At 40.2% G+C, this 20,969-nt stretch overlaps 1 long non-coding RNA gene across 1 annotated transcript; it reads right to left on the bottom strand.

Annotated features, from left to right (window-relative positions):
• Positions 1-9,697: 9,697 nt before the first annotated feature.
• Positions 9,698-16,719, bottom strand: LOC115292885. The gene is made up of 4 exons (XR_003909200.1): positions 16,582-16,719; positions 12,942-13,093; positions 11,212-11,354; positions 9,698-10,208 (listed from the first exon to the last, which is right to left on the bottom strand). It is a non-coding gene; the product is annotated as an uncharacterized LOC115292885 (long non-coding RNA).
• Between the last annotated feature and the right edge of the window lie 4,250 nt (positions 16,720-20,969).

The raw sequence follows: 20,969 nt of genomic DNA, 5'->3' as shown, positions 1-20,969 counted from the left end.
GTACCACTTTTATTTATGTATTCATCACTTGATGGGTATTTGGGCAGTTTTCACCTTTTGGTTATTATAAATAGTGTTGTTATTAATATTTGCATACAAATTGTTTTGTAGATACCTATTTTCACTTCTTCTTGATATATACTTAGGAGTGGAATTGAGGAATTCTGATGATAATTCTTTGGTTAGCTTTTTGAGGAACCAAACACTTTTTAAACAGCATATTTGATAGTAAGATACTTAGGAGTAATACCCTTTGAAAAGCTTTCTGTATGAATTCACTTTAAGATGTTAATGGTTAATTATGAGTTATGTGTTTATTATGAGTTTTATGAGTTATGGTTAATTATGAGTTAATGGATTTAACCTTACAATTCTCTCATGCTCCAGGAAACTTTTACTCAAAGACTTGGATTTGGAATAATGGAATTTTCGGATCCAGATCTACAAAGGGGAGAGATTTTTGAGAAAAGACATCTCTTAGCATGCTATGCCAGGGACGCCTTATCCCTCCTGTTTTTTGTAATCTATTTCTGAACTCTTAATTTTCCTTTACCGTATTTTTATTGTCAAAAAAAATTTAGAGAGGGAGGAAACAATTTGGCTTTATACTTTTCTGTAATGTTTAGGCATTCATAGAAATATATCTTTTAGGTCTTCTGCATACTGTAGGGGAACAAAACTATAAACATTTCCATGATACACAAAAATTAGCTCAAATAATATTTGTTTATTATTTAAATAGTTTTATTTTATATATAACATTATTATATGTCTTATATGTCTTATGTAATATATGGATATTTTATGTAATACATATTGGATATGCATGTTATATGTAAAACTGTATATTACATATACTAATTTCACATATATCATATTTGGGCATGGTATATGGCATAGATATTTTACATATAAAATATACCTCTTTAAATCTCAAGGAATATTTTTGCTTACTTAGAAGTCAATTAAAATGATAAGGGGCGCCTGAGTGGCTCAGTTGTCTGATTTCAGCTCAGGTCATGATCTCAAGGTCTGTGGCTCAGAGTCTGGAGCCTGCTTTGGGTTCTGTGTCTTCCTCTTTCTCTAACTCTCCCCTGTTCATTCTCTGTCTCTTTCTTTAAAGAATAGATGGACATTAAAAAATATTAAAAAAAGAAGCGATGATACTGAAAAATTTTAATACCTCAAAGAAATTGCTAATTACCTTTCAACGTAACATGATGTACTTTGTCAAGCCTGGTCTGTGTAAGGATCCTATATGTCATCTCATTATGAAGGCAGACTGAGAAGATATGGAAGACTTCTTATTCTACTTTGAACATATGGAAATGCTGAGTAAATCATTTTTCCCAATAGTTAGCATGTGTGAAATCTGTCAACTGCATAATCAAAACAAGGAGTGGCAAATCTCCACATACCGAAGCTGAAGGGAGGATCCAAAAGTCAAGTGTGCAAGAGAGTTGAAGACTTGTAGTCCAAGTGTCTATAGGGGATGATGTTCTGATGCCCTCACAGGGATAAGGGTCACAAACTGCAATCAGGAAATGACTTTGAAAGTCCTGATGAACTGGGCTTAGAAAAAGCCTGCCTCCAAACCTTTTACATGGTACCTATGTAGGCCTTAGCTGGCAAATATGTTATATATATATATGTATATATATGTTATGTATTTTACCTAACAGTTATAGGTATTTTGTATTGGAATCTTCTCCCAAGATATTCTGGTTTATTACTGCACATTTGAATCAGTGATTAGAATGAATGTAAATTAATTAAACGTTTCCATTAAAAGACAAAGATTCTCGAGGTGCCTAGGTGGCTCAGTTGGTTAAGAGTTCAACTCTTGATTTTGGCTCAGGTAATGATCCCAAGGTCTTGGGATCAAGCCCTGAGTTGGGCTCCATGCTGGGCGTGGAGGCTGTTTAAGATTCTCCCTGCTTCGCCCCTCTCTTGCTTGCACATGCACATGTTCTCTCTCTCAAGAAAAAAAAGACAAAGATTTTCACATTGCATTAAACATGCACATTACTAGGAATCAACTACATGTATTTATCAACATGGATAGTTCTTCATATCATATTATTAAAGAAGCGTGCATCACAGCTGCATGCATTAACATGCATGGATCAGTCTCTAAAACAGAATGCATTTTGTATGACTTCATTTCTATAAACTGCAAAAGCAAGCAGAAGTAGACATGGATCACCATGTCATTGATTTTCTTTAAGTGTACTAATGTATATGTAATATACATTCCAAATTCTTAAAAGAGCAAAAAAAGCAAATTAAAGATTGGTACATATAGCATGATGCCATTTATATAAATTGTAACAGCACAGTTTATGTTGTTATTGGGTAAATAGATACATAGGGGAAATATTAAAAAATTCGCTGCAGTGATCAATGACAAATTCACATTAGTGATTAGTACAGAAATGGGGGTTTGGAAATGAGAGTGAAAAGAGGGTAAAAGGGAGACTTTCAAAGTTTCTATAATGTTTTTGTTTTTTAAACTGAAAAAAATAATTTGAAAGACGAAGTTGAAATAAAATGTTTATATAATAGCCACATGGCAATGAACCAGTTCGTTGCTGGGGTCTAATTCCTTCCATGACTATTTAGAAAGTAGTTGAACCATTAAACTACATTACATATGAAGGCTAAATCTGCAGCAGAATATCAGATCCATATTGCCAGAATAGCCCACATCCAAAAAAAGTTTTAATGGGAGGAGCTCTGGCTGGGGGGAACCTGCATCTCTAGAGGAGGCCAAGTCCATAGCACAAATTATCCCTCATGGTTTGCTATATAGATGTATAACCAAGCGGAAGTTATAAATCATTGCATCAAGGAGATAAGCAGACCATGGTAGGTCTGGGTAATGACCCAGCTCTGTCTGCCCCGACCCCTTCTCCCAGAGCGAGGTCCAGAACCCAAGCTCAGGGTGGATGCAGTGTCCCATTGACCCATTGCTCCAAGTTCTGGACCATCATCATTCCCAGGCAATAACTGCTCCTTGAAATTCAGATTGCCTGGTTCCAAGGAGCCTGTGTGCTCCCCATGAGCCAGTCTGCTTTCTCAACAGCTTGTCTACACTGTGGAGACCCACAGGTGGAAGAGATCTGTGCTTTGAGATGCAGACAGGTCTTCCAGTCCCAGCAGTGTCCTGGCCTTGGTCAACTTCTTACGGGATAATGTGAGGATTAAGTAGACCTGAGCTGACACTCAATTTTCCCATTAATGACTCTTTCTTACCCGATGCTGTCTGTATTGCAGAATGTGTCTTGAACTCTAGAATGCAACATGGGGAGACCTGGATGGTGTCTGGTCAGCATTAAACAGAGAGAGGCAGTGAAAGAGAATATACAGGCATTATAGATATGCCATTTATTTCCAGTGTCTGAGAAATAATAAGAAAGAAGAAAATCAAGGAAAATGTGACTAGTGGAGCAGTAGGCTTCAGAGATTAATAGAATATTCTTAGATGTTCATGATAAAACAGCCGTCCTACTGACCTGGTCATTTTGTTCCTTGGGAATGATTTCATTTGCGGCCCATATGTTATTGTCTCTGCCACTTTCCTGGCCGCCTCAGCTTTGACAGCGTCTCCTTCTGCTGCTCTGCAAATCTCAAGCCCACACCTCCCGGAAAGATCAATTTATCCTCATACAATTAAAACTCTACTGAACAGTATCTTCTCATTTCATCAGTGTTGGATTTTCTGGGATTCTTTTCTAGCTCTAAATAACTCTTGTGAGAATCAAATCCCCTCAACTGTGCCACTTTTACAAGGGGTAAGACTAGTCTTCTGGTAAAATCTATGAGTGTGGCAGCCCTTTCCTAACTTTATGCCTCCAAGACAGGTAGTATGAGAGAGTTAGGATGCTGCATCACCCAAACCAGGGCTCAGTTGAGACCCCAAAGAGGGGATATCAATAATTAAAGTGAAAGGATGAGCCAGTACTGTTCTGGCCAACCCAGGAGGTATGTTGCCTTAGTTAGAGCAAAATAAAAATTGATAAATAGATGATGACGATGAGAGGGCTCAAGTTAGTGGGTTTGAGTCAGCCATCTTTTTTTCTTTCCTGTTTCCCATCTATAATGCATTTTCCCACCTATAAATGTGGATGTGGTGGTTTCCTATAGTATTCTAGGATTTTCACATTGTCTTACTTCTTTCTCATTGTTTCTTCAATACCTGACTTCCCTGTTAGCAGCACAAAGGCAGGAATCTCACTCTTTTAAATGACATATCGATGTATCACAGGGCTTGGCATATGGTAGCCATTCAGGGGCTCTTTCCTGAAGGAGCAGATAAAGGGGTATCCCCGGGGATATCAGGGAATACCTGCTTTCTCAGGTAAAATATCCCAGAGAAAGTCGGTTCCACACTTGGCTTGCTAGTAGTAGTGGATGTTGATGCCATCCAACCAATGTTTGGCAGACGTATTTTCTCCATATTTATTATGTTAGTTGCCAGGTTGCTGTAAATGTTGAGATTATGAAGTCCCTTACTTTAGCTTGAGGAAACACACACAGGGAGATGTGTTTTGCTTAATTTATACAGACTGGAAGTGAAAAAAAAAACACATTGCTCACTAGAAAGGCTGAATCTTACAGGCACATTCAAGGATTAAGTCATTTATCAAAAGTTTATATACCAGCTGCTATGTGCCAGCACTTTTGTAGGTACTAAGGATACAAAACTGATACAGAAGAGACACAGCTCTTACATAGGGGGAAAGAAACAAACAAAAATAGTAAGCTAATAAAAATGGATGCTTATAATTCTTTTTAAGTGATGGTGTTTTTGAGAAAAATAGAGCAGATTATTTACCATGAGAAAAGTCCTCTGAGGAAATGACATTGAACTCAAAACTTGAGCGATGGTAACAACTGAGATATGTAAAGAATTGCAGGAAGAAAATTCCAGGGAGAGAAACAGCATGTGAAAAGGTCCTGAAGTAAGGAAGTGCTTGGATATGCAGGAAACTGCAAGAAAATGTGTTCAGAGCAGAGCATGCAAAGCACAGAGCATTCGGAGATAAAGTCAGAGAAGGCAGGGAGAAGTTCCTGCAGAACTTGGAAGATATGGGGTTTGGATTTTATTCCAAGAAATCGCATGATTTCATTTACATTTTAAGAATATACTTTCATTTGGTGAAGGTATGATAGACTTAGGGACCCAGGAAAGAAAGCAGACCTGCAAGATGGAAGGTGATTGCCATCACACACGTGAAGAATGATAAAGAGGATGAGAAGCAGTGGGCCTCTGAATGAACTGTGCAGGTACAAAGTAGGAAAGAAGATCCAGTGGAAAAAAGACCGTCATCTCTTCAAAAATGGTGCTGGGAAAACTGGACAGTGACACGCAGAAGGATGAAAGTGGACCACTTTCTTATACCATACGCAAAAATAAATTCAAAATGGATGATGAAATACCTAAATATGAGACAGGAAGACATCAAAATCCTAGAGGAGACAACAGGCGGCCACCTCTTTGACCTCGGCCGCAGCAACTTACTAGACATGTCACCAGAGACAGAGAAACAAAAGCAAAAATGAACTATTGTGACCTCAACAAGATAAAAGACTTCTGCCTAGCATGGAAACTGTCAACAAAACTAAAAGGCGGCCTATGGAATGGGAGGAGATCCTTGTAAATGGTATATCAGATAAGAGGTTAGTATACAAAATCTCTAAAGAATTCACCAAGCTTAACACTCAAAAATAAATAATCTGGTTAAGAAAAGGAAAGAAGACATGAATAGCCATTTTCCCAAAGAAGACGTCCAGATGGCTAACAGACACATGAAAAGATGCTCAGCATCAGGGAAATACAAGTCAAAACCGCAATGAGATACCATCTCACATTTGTCAAAATGGCTAAAATTAACAACACAAGAAACAACAGGTGTTGGTGATGATGTGGAGAAAGGGAGACTCTCTTGCACTATTGATGGGAATGTAAACTGGTGCAGCCGCTCTGGAAAACAGTGTGGAGTTTTCTCACAAAGTTAAAAAGAGAACTGCCCTATGACCCAGCAATTTCACTATTAGGTGTTTACCCAAAGGATAAAAAAATGCAGATTTGAAGGGGTACGTGCACCCTGATGTTTATAGCAGAATTATCAACAATTGCCAAATTATGGGAAAAACCCAAACGTCTATCAACTAATAAATGGATAAAGAATATGTGCATAGGGAGCCTGGGTGGCTCAGTCTGTTAAATGTCTGACTTTGGCTCAGGTCATGATCTCACGGCCAATGAGTTTGAGCCCCGTGTTGGGCTCTTTGTTGACACCTCCGAACCTGAAGCCTGCTTCAGATTCTATGACTCCCTCTCTCTCTGCCCTTCCCTTGCTTGCACTTTCTCTCTTTCTCTCTCAAAAATAAATAATAAAAAACATTAAAAAATTTTTAAAAGACATATGTTATATATAATATATATACATACACACAAAGGAATATTACCCAGCCATCAAAAAAATAAAATCTTGCCATTTGCAATGACATGGATGGAGGTAGAATATATTATGCTAAATGAAATAAGTCAGTCAGAGAAAGAAAAAGAAATACTATATAGTTTCATTCAAATGTGGAATTTAAGAAACAAAACAGATGAACATATGGGAAGGGGGAAAAAGAGAAACAAACCATAAGAGACTCTTTTTTTATTTTAATGTTTACTTATTATTGAGACAGAAACAGAGCTTGAGTGGGGGAGGGGCAGAAAGAGAGGGAGACACAGAATCTGAAGCAGGCTCCAGGCTCTGAGCTGTCAGTACTGAACCCGACACGGGGCTCAAACCCATGAACTGAGAGATCATGACCTGAACTGAAGTTGGATGCTTAACTGACTGAGCCACCCAGTCACCCCCATAAGAGACTCTTAATGATGGAGAACAAACTGAGGGTTGATGGAGCGAGGTGGGTGGGGGGTGGGCTAGATGGGTGATGGGTACTAAGGGCACTTGTGATGAGCCCTGGGTGCTGTATGTAAGTGATGAATCACTGAATTCTGCTCCTGAAAACAATATTGAACTGTATGTTAACTAACTAGAATTTAATTTTTCTAAAAAAAGGAAAGAAATGTGGAGGTACAATAGAAAGCATTACGAATGGATTGGATGTGAGATATTAGAGAAACAGTTAAATCAAGATGATTCCTAAGGTTTTGCCTTAAACAGCTGAAAGAATGGTGATACGGTGATACAGTAATGCTGCTTGCGGAGATAAGGGGCTGGGGTGAGCCTGGAGATAGGGGTGGGCAACCAAGAGTGTGTGGACAGGTTGAGTGTAAGAGGCTGGTTAGATAGCCAAGTGGAAATGTCAAGTTGGCTGGTTGGCTATACCAAGACAGATTTTGTAGGAAAGATCAAAACCGGGGATGTGATTTTGGTATTCATCAGGCTAGAGAGGTTATTTAAACGCACAGACTTGTATAAAATCACCCGGGAAACGAGTAAGAAAGGAGAGAAAGGCTGCAATGAGACTTGAGGCCGACCTCAGGAAGAGAAGGACTCCATGAAGGGTTGTTACAAGGCGCACGCTGCGAGAGAAGAGGCAAAGCCGAGTTAAAAACTGTCCTGGACAGCAAGACTAAGGCGTCCTGAAAAGGAAGAATGAGGATCACTTGTGCAAGATGCTTTTAATTTTTCTGAACTCCATCACTCTTTAACTTCAGCTTCCATTTGAAGATGTATCCAATGGCAGCATCGACTTCCAAGGCTAAGATTAATTGTGCTTTTTTTCTCTGAGAATCACAATACATCTCTGTTCATCTGCTTAAACAACGCGTGAGCAGACACTTCCTCAATTATAAACAATGAGCAAAGGGCAGAGTAAACGTAGAAGGGAGGTGTGGATTGGTAGAATTTACAGAAGCCAAGCTAACATTTACACAGATTTTCAACTGCCCGTCATCTTCTGAGAAGCTGCAAAGCAGATTACTTTCTTCGCTCTACTTTCAAATTGGGTTTAAGTAACTTTATTTTCTCTTCCAGAGTCCTATTGAGAGTAGTAGGAAATGGCCATTCTGTTCTAGGTAAGAGAAAATTTGGTGTCCCTCATTTGGCTTTTTTTCTTTAGGCGTTTCTTTAGGCTCATTCTGTTTGTTTTCTGAAATGAATGTCAAGGGTCAGTGTCTGTCACTTGACCTGAGGGAAATGGCAGGTTTTTTGTGTTTTGATTTCAGTTCTCCACAGAAAGGAAAGGATGGCAATATATTTGCCTCTTCCTCTTCAGTGTGAGGCCTTACAGTGACAAATGGGGTGGCCAATGCTTCAGAACCCTCAAAGGTAATAGATTATTCGAGCCCCAAGAGAGTTAAGGGCTTAATGGCTTGGACATAATTTTAGGCAACTCAAATAGGGTCTTCAAGTTTCCATTGATGTGACATGGAGGCCTGTGGGAGAAACTGCCCAACGAAACCAGATCCTGGAGTTAATTTACCCAGTGCCAGTGGCAGAAATTCCTAGAGGAAAAGTAAATTCACCTCCACAGGTGTTACGTCTTCCCTTCCATCCTTGCACTAGGACTGCGATAAGTACTTGACTCTTTACCCCACCTCTGCTGTAGCTGTTTGATCTTGTACATATGTCTCAGTTGTGCCGAATTCCATTTACTATATTAAAAAAATTGTTTTAAAGTTTATATGTATTTATTTTGAGAGCAAGATAAAGAACAATTTGGGGGTGGCAGAGTTAGGCAGAGAGAGGGAGGCAGAAATCCAAGCAGGTTCCACGCTGTTGGTGCAGAGCCTGATGCAGGGCTTGAACTCAGGAACCATGAAGTCATGACCTGAGCTGAAGTCAAGAGTTGGACGCTTAACCGACTGAGCCCCCCAGGTGCCCTCATTTACTGTATTTTGTCACACCATATTTACAGTGCCATCCCTGCCTGTCTCACAGAGTTCAGTAAGAGCCCAAATCAAAGTGAAATCATGTACCTAAGTGTTTTGTAACTTAATAACATTATGAGAATGCATAAGGTCATTTTTTATCATACCTTAAATCCTGGATATTTCCAAGTGTTTAATAAGTAATCCTTGGGGGTGCCTGGGTGGCTCAGTTGGTTAAGCGTCCAACTTCGGCTCAGGTCACAATCTCATGGTTCATGAGTCTGAGCCCCGCATTGGGCTCTGTGCGGACAGCTCAGAGCCTGGAGCCTGCTTTGGATTCTGTGTCTCCCTCTCTCTCTGCTCCTTCCCCACTCACATTCTGTCTCTCCCTCTCAAAAATAAACATTAAAAAATTTTTAAAATCTTTATTGTTGTATTTTGTCTTTAAGTTTCCTAGACATCCAGAATTCACCCTAAACCATTTCTTTACCCTACATCAAAATGATAATAAAGCTCAGACTTAAAATTCCTGAGTTCCTTCTCCTGCTTTGTCTCTTCTTATTAGCATGACCCAAGGTCAATAGCATCATCAAAGCCCATTACTCTATTCTTCTAACTGCCTCCCAGATTTTTATCCTTCACGCAGCAACCTTATACTGATCTTTTAAAACAAAACAAAATGGTGGCACCTGGGTGTCTCAGTTGATTGAATATCTGACTTCAGCTCAGGTCATGATCTCACAAATAATGAGATGGAGCCCTGCATTGGGTTCTCTGCTATCAGTGTGGAGCACACTTTGGATCCTCTGTCCCCCCTCCCCCACTGCTTTTCCCCCACTCATGTGCTTTCTCTCTCTCAAAAATGAATAAACATTTTTTTTAAATCCCAGAAATGATATCATTTCCCAGTTGAAAACCCACAAATGTCTCCTCAATGTTGGCAGAATAAAATGTGTGTTTTTCAAGATTTACCATGATAAGGTTTCTGCTAGCATTTTCATACACAGAGTATCCTTTCCAGTTCTTGTCTCCAAATCTCCAGGCAGGCTGAAGTCCTTGCATTGCCTTGATCAATGCACAGACTTCCACTTGTCCCTTCTCACACAGCACACTGTTCTAGACTCCTGGTCATCAGGCTTCTCATCTTTTAAGTTTCTGGGTTATGACTCTATACATCCCTTTACTCCAGCCAGGATTTATACTCCTTCCATACTTTGCGGTCAGCTTAGCCTTCTATCTCAGCCCCTGAAGAATAGAACTCCAGGCAGGTGATCACATGACTGCTTCCTTCTTGACTTCTTTAATGTCAACACCATTTCTGTTTGTCTTATTCAATATCCTTTTACTCCAGCATCTGGTGGAGAGCCTTGTAATCATTCAATAGGAAGGAAGGAAGGAAGGAAGGAAGGAAGGAAGGAAGGAAGGAAGGATGGGAGGAAGGAAGGAAGGTTGTAATCATTCAACAGGAAAGAGGGGAGGGAGGGAGAAAGGGAGGGAGAGAGGGAAAGAAGGAGGGAATGAAGGAAGGGAAAAAGGAAGACAGCGATGGATTATAACATTTTATTTATATCGCGAATTATATATACTCCTAATACAGAAGTAAATGATGTCTACCCACCAATCAATCAACTTATTTTATGTTGGATACATTTCTTTAACTACAATCTACCAAAACTAAACTAAACCTTATGCAGCCTTTGGTAAAAGGTGGCACAGTTCTTGTTATTTCTGTGCTCTTCCCTAGGCTCCAGCCTCTCCCAGGGAAGCCTGTAGTTCCGAAGGTCACAGCTGCTAATAGCAGAACTTGACGAGGAAGATGCCAGAATCCTATCCAGAATTCACAAAGTCCTGGCCAGCCTACTTACAGAAGTCTGACTCTCCTTTAATCCAGCGAAATTAACTCAAGAGCATGTGGGACCTGAAATCCGTGCCCGGCATATTAGTGCAGGTGCGGGAGGCAAAGTCAAGCACCTGCTTTTCACATTCGAGATGCGTTTTAAACAAAAGGTCTGTTCTGGTCCCTCCAGAAGGAAGTGTTAACCACACTGCAGAAAGTTTATATCCAGGAATCTCCCTTCTGGAGTGTGAGACTTGATTGTGCCCATGACCATGTGAGTGTTGTCAGAGCAATTGATTGAAATCGGCCATTGTAAGAGTACTTAAGCCACAAAACTTGGCATAAGCAGCAGGGCCTTTCCTCTCCTTCTGGAGAGCCAGGTGAAGAGCACGCCAACCTCTCCATCTTGCTCCCCTCTTCTCTCCCACCCCGCTCCCCCAGGCCATGCTCGGAGAGCTGTGCTCCCGATGAAACACTGGTGAGAAACATAGAGAGCTCATGTCTGCAAAGGAAGATTTATTTGTTCATTTACCTTAAAAGAGGAAGTTCCTTTGCAGTGTTTTTTAGATAGAAGTGCTGAAAGATCACGTCCTCTTTGGCTATTCACTTCAGCTTTGTGGGGACTTGGTTTGCTAAGAAGGTGTTGAAATCTTCCCAGGACACAGTCTAAAAAAACTGACCATGAAAAATCCCGGTTAGTAGACTAAAGTTATGAGTACACACCCCCACCCACCCCCACACACCCCTGGCAAGATCCATCTTTACAACTGTTCTTTCCTCCCTTCCCTTCTCCAGATTCCCCAAGACCACTCAGTACGTAAAGTTTTGAAATTAACAAAATAAGAAGTTCAAGTGCCTTCAGCTGCTGGTTTGAGTGGTTTTATTATTGTTGTGGGTACTCTTTCTGAAATCCTGTCATTAGAAGGGGTGATATTATCATAATGTTAATGAGGCTGAAACCTCAGGACCCTTTCTTTTCCAAAGACTCTTCCCAAATTACAATGTGTTCACACAATCAAATGTCTTTTAGAAAATTACAAAAGTAAGAAATTTTTTGGTGCAGAAAGTGTGCCGCATCTTGTATAAATTTCAGGTCCCACAAAAACTGGATTCACCCCTGAGAATTGTTTTACTTTGGGTTTCCCTAATTTATTTGAAGTCATAATCGTGCTTCCAACCCTACGCTTTTCATTAACTAAACTCCCATCCTCTTTCCCTTGTTCTAATAAATTCACACCAAAACTCTGTTATAGCACTTTTAAAGTTCTATGCTATGACCAAGAAAAAGAAAATGGATATGCGTTTAACTTCTAAAGGGAAAACCCCCAACCTCCTCCCCACCCTCCACCAGCCCACTGTCTACAATTCAGGCTTTTTCCTTAGCCTGGTAGATGTCCTTGTCCTTCAGGCTTAAAGCTCATCTGATCTCGGGAGTCCTTCCTAGGTTAGGAGCCCCTTCTGTGAATCTCACTAGACCTTGAGGTTCACCCTACAGTAAGTAGACTTACCACACCATTAGTGCATGGGCTCTAAAGGTCAAGTATGTGTCATTTACGTTACCTCTTACCTAAATGCCTGGTAGAAAACCAGCCCTCACTACATATTTATTAAATGGATACGTGAATAAATAGAATGCTTTTCTGAATTAGGAGTCAGGACACCCAAACTCTGGTTGCATCTCTGCGACTATGAAGTTGGAGAGCCTTGAACAAACCCCTAAACTCCCTAGACCACATTTTTCACATACAGATATATATGTGATATATATATAATGGGTATCCCCGGCAGGCTCCAATCTTTTGGGTTTTACGTGTCTGGATTTAGCTTTTACAAGGAGGAATTAGAAAGATCCTCCTAAGAAAGACCACGTCCTGACGAAAGACAAAGCAGTCACAGACCACCTGTTTCGAGAGTGGTGGGTTGGTGCTAAGGAGGGTGGGGTGGTGAGTGGGCCCGTGGCCCGCCACTCTGATGGCTCTTAGGCCCAGGCCCCATGGACATGCAATATGAAGAGGTAAATAAAGTCTGTTTTCTTTTCTTCCCTTACTAATTGCTTCTCCGGGCCTTGGATCTCAGTATGTCAGTGGCATCAGTGCTGGCAGCATGTGCAGAGACAGCCTGTGGCACTGGTGGCATTGGCCTGTCAGCATCAGCAGCAGCGGGTGGGCACTGGAGACAGGCAGTCTCTCCCGAAGTTACAAAGAACCAAAGGAACCATGACAGTGAGATGGAGCAGAAGGGAAGAAAATGGCAGCCACCTACCATCTTGAGAAGATAACTCCATGCATATCACATACACCCTAGACATCTGGGAAGCTCCACGGAGGGACTGTCAGCAGCTCCACGGCTCACAAAGTCAGAGACACGTGGCTTGATGATTGCTGGGTGAGCCTCCTTTCACCCCAAGGGATGAACTGCAATATGATTCGGGGGGTTATCTGGAACTCAAAATTACAAACGCTTATTCCTACCCAAAGAATGTAATACGTATTCACACCTCAGATATTAGTAAACTGGACAAAGTAAAACATAAAGCTCACCATGGCTGTGATATTGGGGGATATAAGTTCGGAAATTATTTCTGCTATTCTCAATGCCATAGAAAGGCCTTAGAATTGGGCTGATATCCTAACTCTGGTACTTAATAGATGATATCCTAACTCTGGTATATCCAGCCATTTAACTTGTCTGAGCCTCAGTTTCTTACCTGGAAGATGGGGATAATAATATCTATTTTGCAGTCATGTTGGGAAGGGATTTAATATGCAAAACACCTAGACAGGTGCCTGGCCCTTAGCGGGGCTTGATAAATGTTAGTTCTCCCATCTGCTTTCATCTCTACTTGCTAATAAAGCTTCGTCCTCAATCCCAAGGTAATAGAAATTCAATGGAGAGAAGATATAAGGACAAGAAGAAATAAACTCCCTGGGGTTCCAGAAGTTCTCTTTTGACATTCATTGCATTTTTTAAGGGATTGAAGGAAATGTTTGGCTTTTGGTCACTGAGAACGATTTTGTGTCATGGCTTCAACCTCATTCCCCCTTGCACTCTGGTTGCTGGAAGTTAGCGGTGGTCTTTCCCACAAAAATATCAAGGCTGTAGGTCCTCTAGAAATCATCTCAAAGCCTGTTAAAAAGAAACTGGTATTTTTTCCTTTTTTTCTCCTGGGTTATGCAAATATAATATATTTGGATGTGTAATGGTGCTTGACTATCAATAGATTTTATGAGCTTGCTATTGACTAGGCCACACAGTGACTACTGAAGTTCCCAATGGAATCATAAGTCTAGGGCTGTAGTGTTCCATTCCAAATGAACCCCAGGCAAAGCATTTTCCTAGATTCAAATATTTCCATAATTATGCACACCTACCTTTATCAGCAAGTGTTTTGATTGTGTTTGACGAGTGATATGGAGTGTGCATGGGCTTGTTTGTAGACACACACAGTGAGCTCTAACATGTTCTGGTGACAGAATATGGCTTTTGGACTGGGGCAGACTGGGTTTGCCAGTTCCACTGCTCACTAACTCTGTGACCTTGAGCATTTTACTTCATCTCTCTCAGCTTCACGGTTTTGTTAATTTAAAAATGCAATTTGAAAGATTTATGCACAGAGCACCCCCAGAATGAAAGCTGTCTATTAATATTCCAAATCCAATAAGGCAACATGCTAAATATTACATGCAAACATTGTTAATAAACAGATTTTAAATTTTGGTGAAATTTAAAAAAATAATGGTTCAGCTATTTTGGTAGTAAAGACCACAGAAGGTAGCCAAAACATTTTCACAAAATTTTCACTAATCAAGGGAAAGGGAGGCAACTTGTAAAAAAAAAAAAAAAAAAGTTATTGCTTTATCAATCCTTTCCCACTCAGTCATTGGAACTTACCAGCAAAATCAGTATTTGATTAGTCATACTTACTGAAACTTACCCAACAGACATCATCCAGGGCCTGTTATCTTTCCAAGAGAAACTTTGGGTTAGCATTTTTGCCTCTTCCAAAAACTATCTGACAGAAATGATATCCTGCCCGGAATTCACAACGTGTCTTCGTTTGTGAAAACAAACAAACAAAAAAAGTCCATTTCCTCCCAAATCTTCTCAGGATCCTTTCCCTGATTTATCTTCTGGAAATCAATTTTCCCATAACCTTCTTTCTCACTTTCATGAGGGAGAGCAGGCAGATACCTTCCAAGGTGGAAACAGCTTGTGGGGAAAATGTAATATCCTCCAAATATTTCATGATTAAGCCTGAAAGGATTTAGGCAAAGCCTCCGTGGTAATTATTTCTGACAGATTGTTCTATAGGTGACCAAAACTTTAATTTTTTTCACTTATCTCTATTTTCCAAATTTTTTCTACAACAAATATTTACTACTCGTGAAATAGAACACAATGAAAGTTAAAACAAAAAGTGAGGTCAAAATGGGGCGCTTGGGTGGCTTGGGTCAGTTAAATGTCCAACTTCATCTCAGATCATGATCTCACAGTTTGTGAGTTTGAGTCCTGCGTTGGGCTCTGTACAGACAGAGCTCAGAGCATGGAGCCTGCTCCAGATTCTGTGTCTCCCTCTCTCTCTACCCTACCCCACTCACACTCTGTCTCACTGTCTCTGTCTCTCTCAAAAATAAATAAATATTAAAAAACTTTTTCTTAAAAAGTGACATCAAGGCTGCAGCAGAAAACACTTTTCTTAAATTTTGGCTGTTCTCTCTGGAGTTGTTTCTATGGGCTCTGCACTTGACCTATGCTATTTCATTGTCCTGGCTGTATCTCTTCATGTTGAACATTCTATCCTTGAGAAAGCAAAGCCCAGAGAGTCTAATGGGTTGATCTAAGTCTCATGTCTAGAAAAAAACCAGTGTCAGGATTCAACAGATATTGAATTCAGAGACTCCTACAAGTAAGAGGCAAAGAGGAGGCTTGAACTCAGTTCTGTCCAAACAAAGTCTATATTTTTAACCACAGTTATTCCTTCAAATATCTTCTTGAGGTGAACAACTCATAGTCTGGCCAATGTGGTTTATTTTTGTGGCCATAGTTAATATGAAGAAAAGAATTGGTATTTTTCCTGATGATGAACGGACAGCTCTGATTTTTGAGATTGATGGATTTTAGGAGATAAGAGCTTCTGCTGTGTTCATGACACTTTACTAAAAGGGCCCATTCTAACCCCAGAATATCTGTAAAGCATATCTTCACCTCCAAATGTGTAAAAATACTCCTAAAGATACTAAATGACAAGAAAATATAAAGAAGATGGAGCAAAGGAACAACACAGATAGAGGCATAATGGGTACACCAAAATAAGGCCAATTAATGCAAGACTGGAAGAACTTACCATTAAAAGAATACACATTCACCACTAGCAGCTAACTAAAGAAGAAATGACTTAAAATAACTTTAAGTAATACCTACTATTCTAAATTCTCGTAGGCAGAGTTTGAAACTCTTAATTTTCACTGGGTTACAATTTAATGACTAGTAAGTACCTTCTAAGCCAGAAACATTTTGACTTCCTTTGACTTTTAAAAACTTATTCCCCAAACCTTTCCCATCCAAGCTTCAAGTTCTCCTTCTCAGACTTTGGTCTTTCTTTAAAAAAAAAAAAAATTCTTCTGTTTATTTTCATTCAGTTCAGGGTGAGAGACAAGGGATTACTTCTTTCTTGTGGAGTTCCAGCACCAATGCTGAGTTTAACTGAAGGGCTGATGGCAGCAACTCTGAATTAGTCCGACCGCCAAGGAGCAGATTATAAAACTAGTCATGTGCTTGTAAAGCAATCCCAGGTTTCACTTTTGGAAAGCTGGATTTAAGGGTCCCTAAAATCAATGCCTTGGGACTAATGGGGGAAGAATAAAGTCTGATCCTCCTTCACCATATTAAATGTCAAACTCACCATCCCCGGTCTCAGTTTTGAGCAAAATCAGCTGGAAAGCTTGAGAACGGGACATTCAGGAGTCTGCGGGAATTGACAGAGGAGGAAGGCCCAGCTCGTGGGGTCAAACGATGCAGGGAAGCGAGGGGAGGCCATGCTGCCGGTTTGATAACCAGCCCTATTTGATTCTGCAGCTCATCAGAGTTCCGGACAGAGAGATGTAGGATTTTATTATTGTTTATTCCTTGACCTAGAGCCAAAATAAGCCCCTGAACTGAATATCCAGCTTTGCATCTAAGGCATTTTGGTGTCTCCACTGTGGCAAAGGAAAACACTTTTTTTCCCCCTGTTGCTATGTACATTGGCAAATATCCTATCCAAAGAATTGTGCTCCAAGAACTCTGGAAACACCTGCCAGCAGAAAACTTGGGAGCTTTGTTTAAACAAGTGTACCTGCCAACTTTCCAGAACTGTTGACTTTATAGGACTGAAAAACGTGGACTATTTTAAAACCTACTTGATGGATAACAGGAACTGGGCCATAGAGATGAGGCACGGAATGTGCTTAGAATCATGTTTATCTTTTTTTTCCCCCTTAACGTTGCGTAGTCTGAGCCTTGTGCAAGGACACTGCAATGTTAATCTCCCTTTAGCACTGAGCCCACCACGTGGCTGTGAATCGAGAGAAGGCTTGGGACCGAATTCAAGATATTTGGGAGAACAAGTGTTTCCAAGAAATACTGTGGTAACCCAAAGCACTAGGCTCCATGACATGCACAGGCGTTGAAAAGAGGTCCTTTGGGTTGTTATACGCGTGTAGATTCCTTTGGCATTATCTTTTAGGGCATATTGTCAATCACCCAGTGTGGACACTCTCGAGTTTTAGAGCCTAATTACAAGTCTGAGTCCTGCTTGGACTCAAATATAATAACCAGTTTCACTCTCATCTCCCCTGTCAAATTAACTACTGTAGGTAATTGTCCAAAGGGCAGGAGGCCATCTCAGGGTATTAAATAAAGGCATTTAGATGTATACATCTTAGTTGTTGGCATTAAAACATTATGTCCTGCTCAGGACAATGGTATTTAGTGGAATTTTTTTCATTGCAGTAAGCAGTACATGATAGTTGAAGCCAGCAGCGAAGGGATAAGGACACCATGTTATTCTCACCTTGCAAAGCATGAGGTGGTCCTACTAAACTTTAGCTTTTTCCATGGCTGCCCATGATATGATGAGGTTTTCTAGAGAAGACTGATGCTGCTACTCCAAAGGCCCCTGACGATGTTCACGTACTCTGTGTGATTAGAAGGAAGAAAGTTGAAAACCTCTTCCTCAGGGTGCCCATTTTCTGGCTTGTCATGAGAGTTCTACCATTTTGTGGTAGGACTTTATTCTTTTGGATGAAGGCTCCCCTAGGGTAGTCACTTTGTTTCCTGGATGCTCAGTTTCCTCATTTATCAAGTTGGGGATTAAATTATGTATCACTTAGCAGTTCCCATTATAAATGCTTTCCACTGAGGGTTTACAGGTCATTTCTGCTTCACCTGCCATTGGCTAAGCAAGTCACATGACCAATCCCAAAGTCAAGAGGTGTGGAAATATACTTCATCCATGAAAAGGCTTTCTAGAGGGTGTGGTACAAGGAGAGAACTGAAGTTAAAAATTCAACCTACCACAGACTGGTTCAGTGGCTTCTAAACTCTGAGGTTTTTACAGCGAAAGAGAGATTTCTCAAATACAATCTGTTGCAGAATCCCTCAATTAAAAAAAATATGTATCTGAAGCTATAATCATTCTGCAAGTCCTCTAGGGAACTCCTTAGTTTTCAAACATTAATGCATATAAGTATCATGGTGTGACTTTGGGAAAAATTAAGGTCCTGAGACCCTCTGTGATATTCTGATTTAGTGCAACTGAGTTGGGGGGCCTAGGAAATCCCATGTTTAATAAAACTCTTTAGATTATTCAGATGCAAAGGCTCCGTGAAGTCTAATGACTCTACAATCCCAGGATTCTGAGCAGCACTTCTATTTTGACAGAACAGAGGAGTGTTAGGTACCAGCTTGATTTTACTGAGTCAGGTTATGTATGTCAGCTGGCATGTATTATGCCTTCTTTCCCAGTTGATACATTTGGCAGGGACAGTAAGTCCACAAGCCAATGCAAATAGAAAAGGTGGAAGCAGGAAGGGAGCAAAGGCATTTTATCAAGGCCGTTGTTTACAACAACAACACTAAACAGTAAAGGCGGTGCTGGTTTCAGATATTGTTTCCCGAAGCTCAGAGCTGACAAGCAGTTATCCCATGCGGTGAAAAACTCAAGCAAAACCTCAGTTATTTGATATATCATTTAGGGTTCCACTGGAGAAGTATAGCCAGTAGGATATCTGTCAGCTATCTGTCTATGTATCCATCATCTATCTATGCATGTCTGTCTATTGTTTATCTATAATATCTATCATCTATCTATCTGTCTATCTATCTATCATCTATCTATGCATATCTATCTATTGTTTATCTATAATATCTATCATCTATCTATCTGTCTATCTGTCTATCAGCTTATTCAGTTAGCAATTACTGGGCCTGGTTCTACATGTTGGAATGCCTTGAGAGAGACCATCTTGTCATGAAGGACAGGCTGGAAGTGTTGGATCGGAGCTAAAAACTGAGTCTACAAGCAGAATTTTTTCCCTTTCAAGGCAACTTCAGGATTGTTTTTAAATTCTTTTAACTGATTCAATCAGGTCCAAGCAGATTAGAGGGTAATCTCCTTTACTTACTATCAACTTATTGTAGATGATAATCATATCTATAAAAATACCTTCACAGCAACACCTGGATTCGTGTTTGAATACCTGGGTATAGCTGAGCCAACCAGACAGACACTTAAAACTGAGCATCACAACAGAAGATTCCTCGTCTTGCTATTTTCCATAGTTGTGTGTCATCTATATTCTCACTTAACAATTTTTATGTGAACTCATTTCCCTCCTTGTTTTAGCTTCTTTCTAAGCAGTGATGACTATGAAATTACTGATTTGATTTGCTTGTTGTGTAGATTATAACAATAAAATTAATTAAAACTATTAAAAGAATTAATTTACCACACCCTCTTGGAAATGCTGTATCATCAAATCAACTGCCAGAAAGCCTTGCTACAAAGAAGACATTTTAATGCATCGAAGAAAGTCTTGAGCCAGTTGCTCAACTGGATTTGGCATGGTGAAATCGAGGAAGATGTTTTCTGTTGGACAACATCTTGGAAAAATCTGGTGTGTAAGTACCACGGCTTGGGAGTGAGACATCGGTGTTGAGAAGGAAGGATGGAAGAATGCTGAGGGCTTTCTAACAGTTTCATATATTTTCAAGGAATGACTTTAGCCTCTTGTATTATAACTTTCAGGAGGCTATGTTGCAAAGAATTTGAAATAATTGATTCCATCAAGCCAAAGAGACCGAAGATAAAGAAAAACTAATCTTTACTCTTATCACACTTACAATCAGGCAGTAAAGAGGAATAGCAAAAGATGATTATAGACCAGTATGAGACATGCTGCTAGAGACCCACAGGGGTGATGAGTAAAGGAGTCTAGCAGAGGGTGTCTGAGCTGAGGGTCAAAGAATAGCAGGGATTCGCTTGGTGAATAGGCCTGTGTGACGGGGAAGGGTGAGCATTCCATGTCCTGTGGAAGCATGAAAGAAGTCACAGACTTGAACTTGTATAGTGTGTGTGTGTGTGTGTGTGTGTGTGTGTGTGTGTCTGTCTGTGTGTCTGTGTGTCTAGGGGATAAGACTAGGAATGAGTTCAATAAAGGTACATATGGCCAAAACAGGGTTTCCATGCTATACAACTCTAGCATTTCCCAGGAACACAGACCTTAGCTCCCACTGTGGAGTCTGCGAGGACATAGGTGCCTGAGGCACAAATCAGGGAAGCTGGAGTAGTAGGAGGTGGTGGTGGAGAGGTAGGCAGAAATTAGACCACCATGAGTTCTTAATTCCATGATAAAGAATTTGGCCTTGGGCAATCAGGCCTTGGGCAATGCTGGATTTCCCAATGGGTAGATCAAGTATGTACTTAAAAAATCAATGGGTCAGAGAAGAGCAACAATTTTATTTTGAAATGATTTGTAAAATTTTTAAGTGTAAAAGTAGTCATTCTAGGAAGAAAATCTCAGAACATTGGGTTTTCCTATGTTTATTTAATGTTTTAGCATTGCTTTTGTTTTTGAATTACATGTGGGAGGATGGGGCTAGGTAGGAGGCAGATCTTGTTGTTGATCACGTGTGGCTTTTGAAGAGTGTTAATATGAAAAAAATGAAGGAGGGAGAACCTTGGTGACCAGAGTTAGGTGCCTTGTTTTGGTATTAGATGAAATAAAGTAGTGTTTTGTTTTTGGTTTTACA

This window comes from Suricata suricatta, chromosome 5 (assembly GCF_006229205.1).
Source record: "Suricata suricatta isolate VVHF042 chromosome 5, meerkat_22Aug2017_6uvM2_HiC, whole genome shotgun sequence".
Taxonomy (NCBI): domain Eukaryota; kingdom Metazoa; phylum Chordata; class Mammalia; order Carnivora; family Herpestidae; genus Suricata; species Suricata suricatta.
This window is presented reverse-complemented; position numbering and strand designations above follow the sequence as displayed.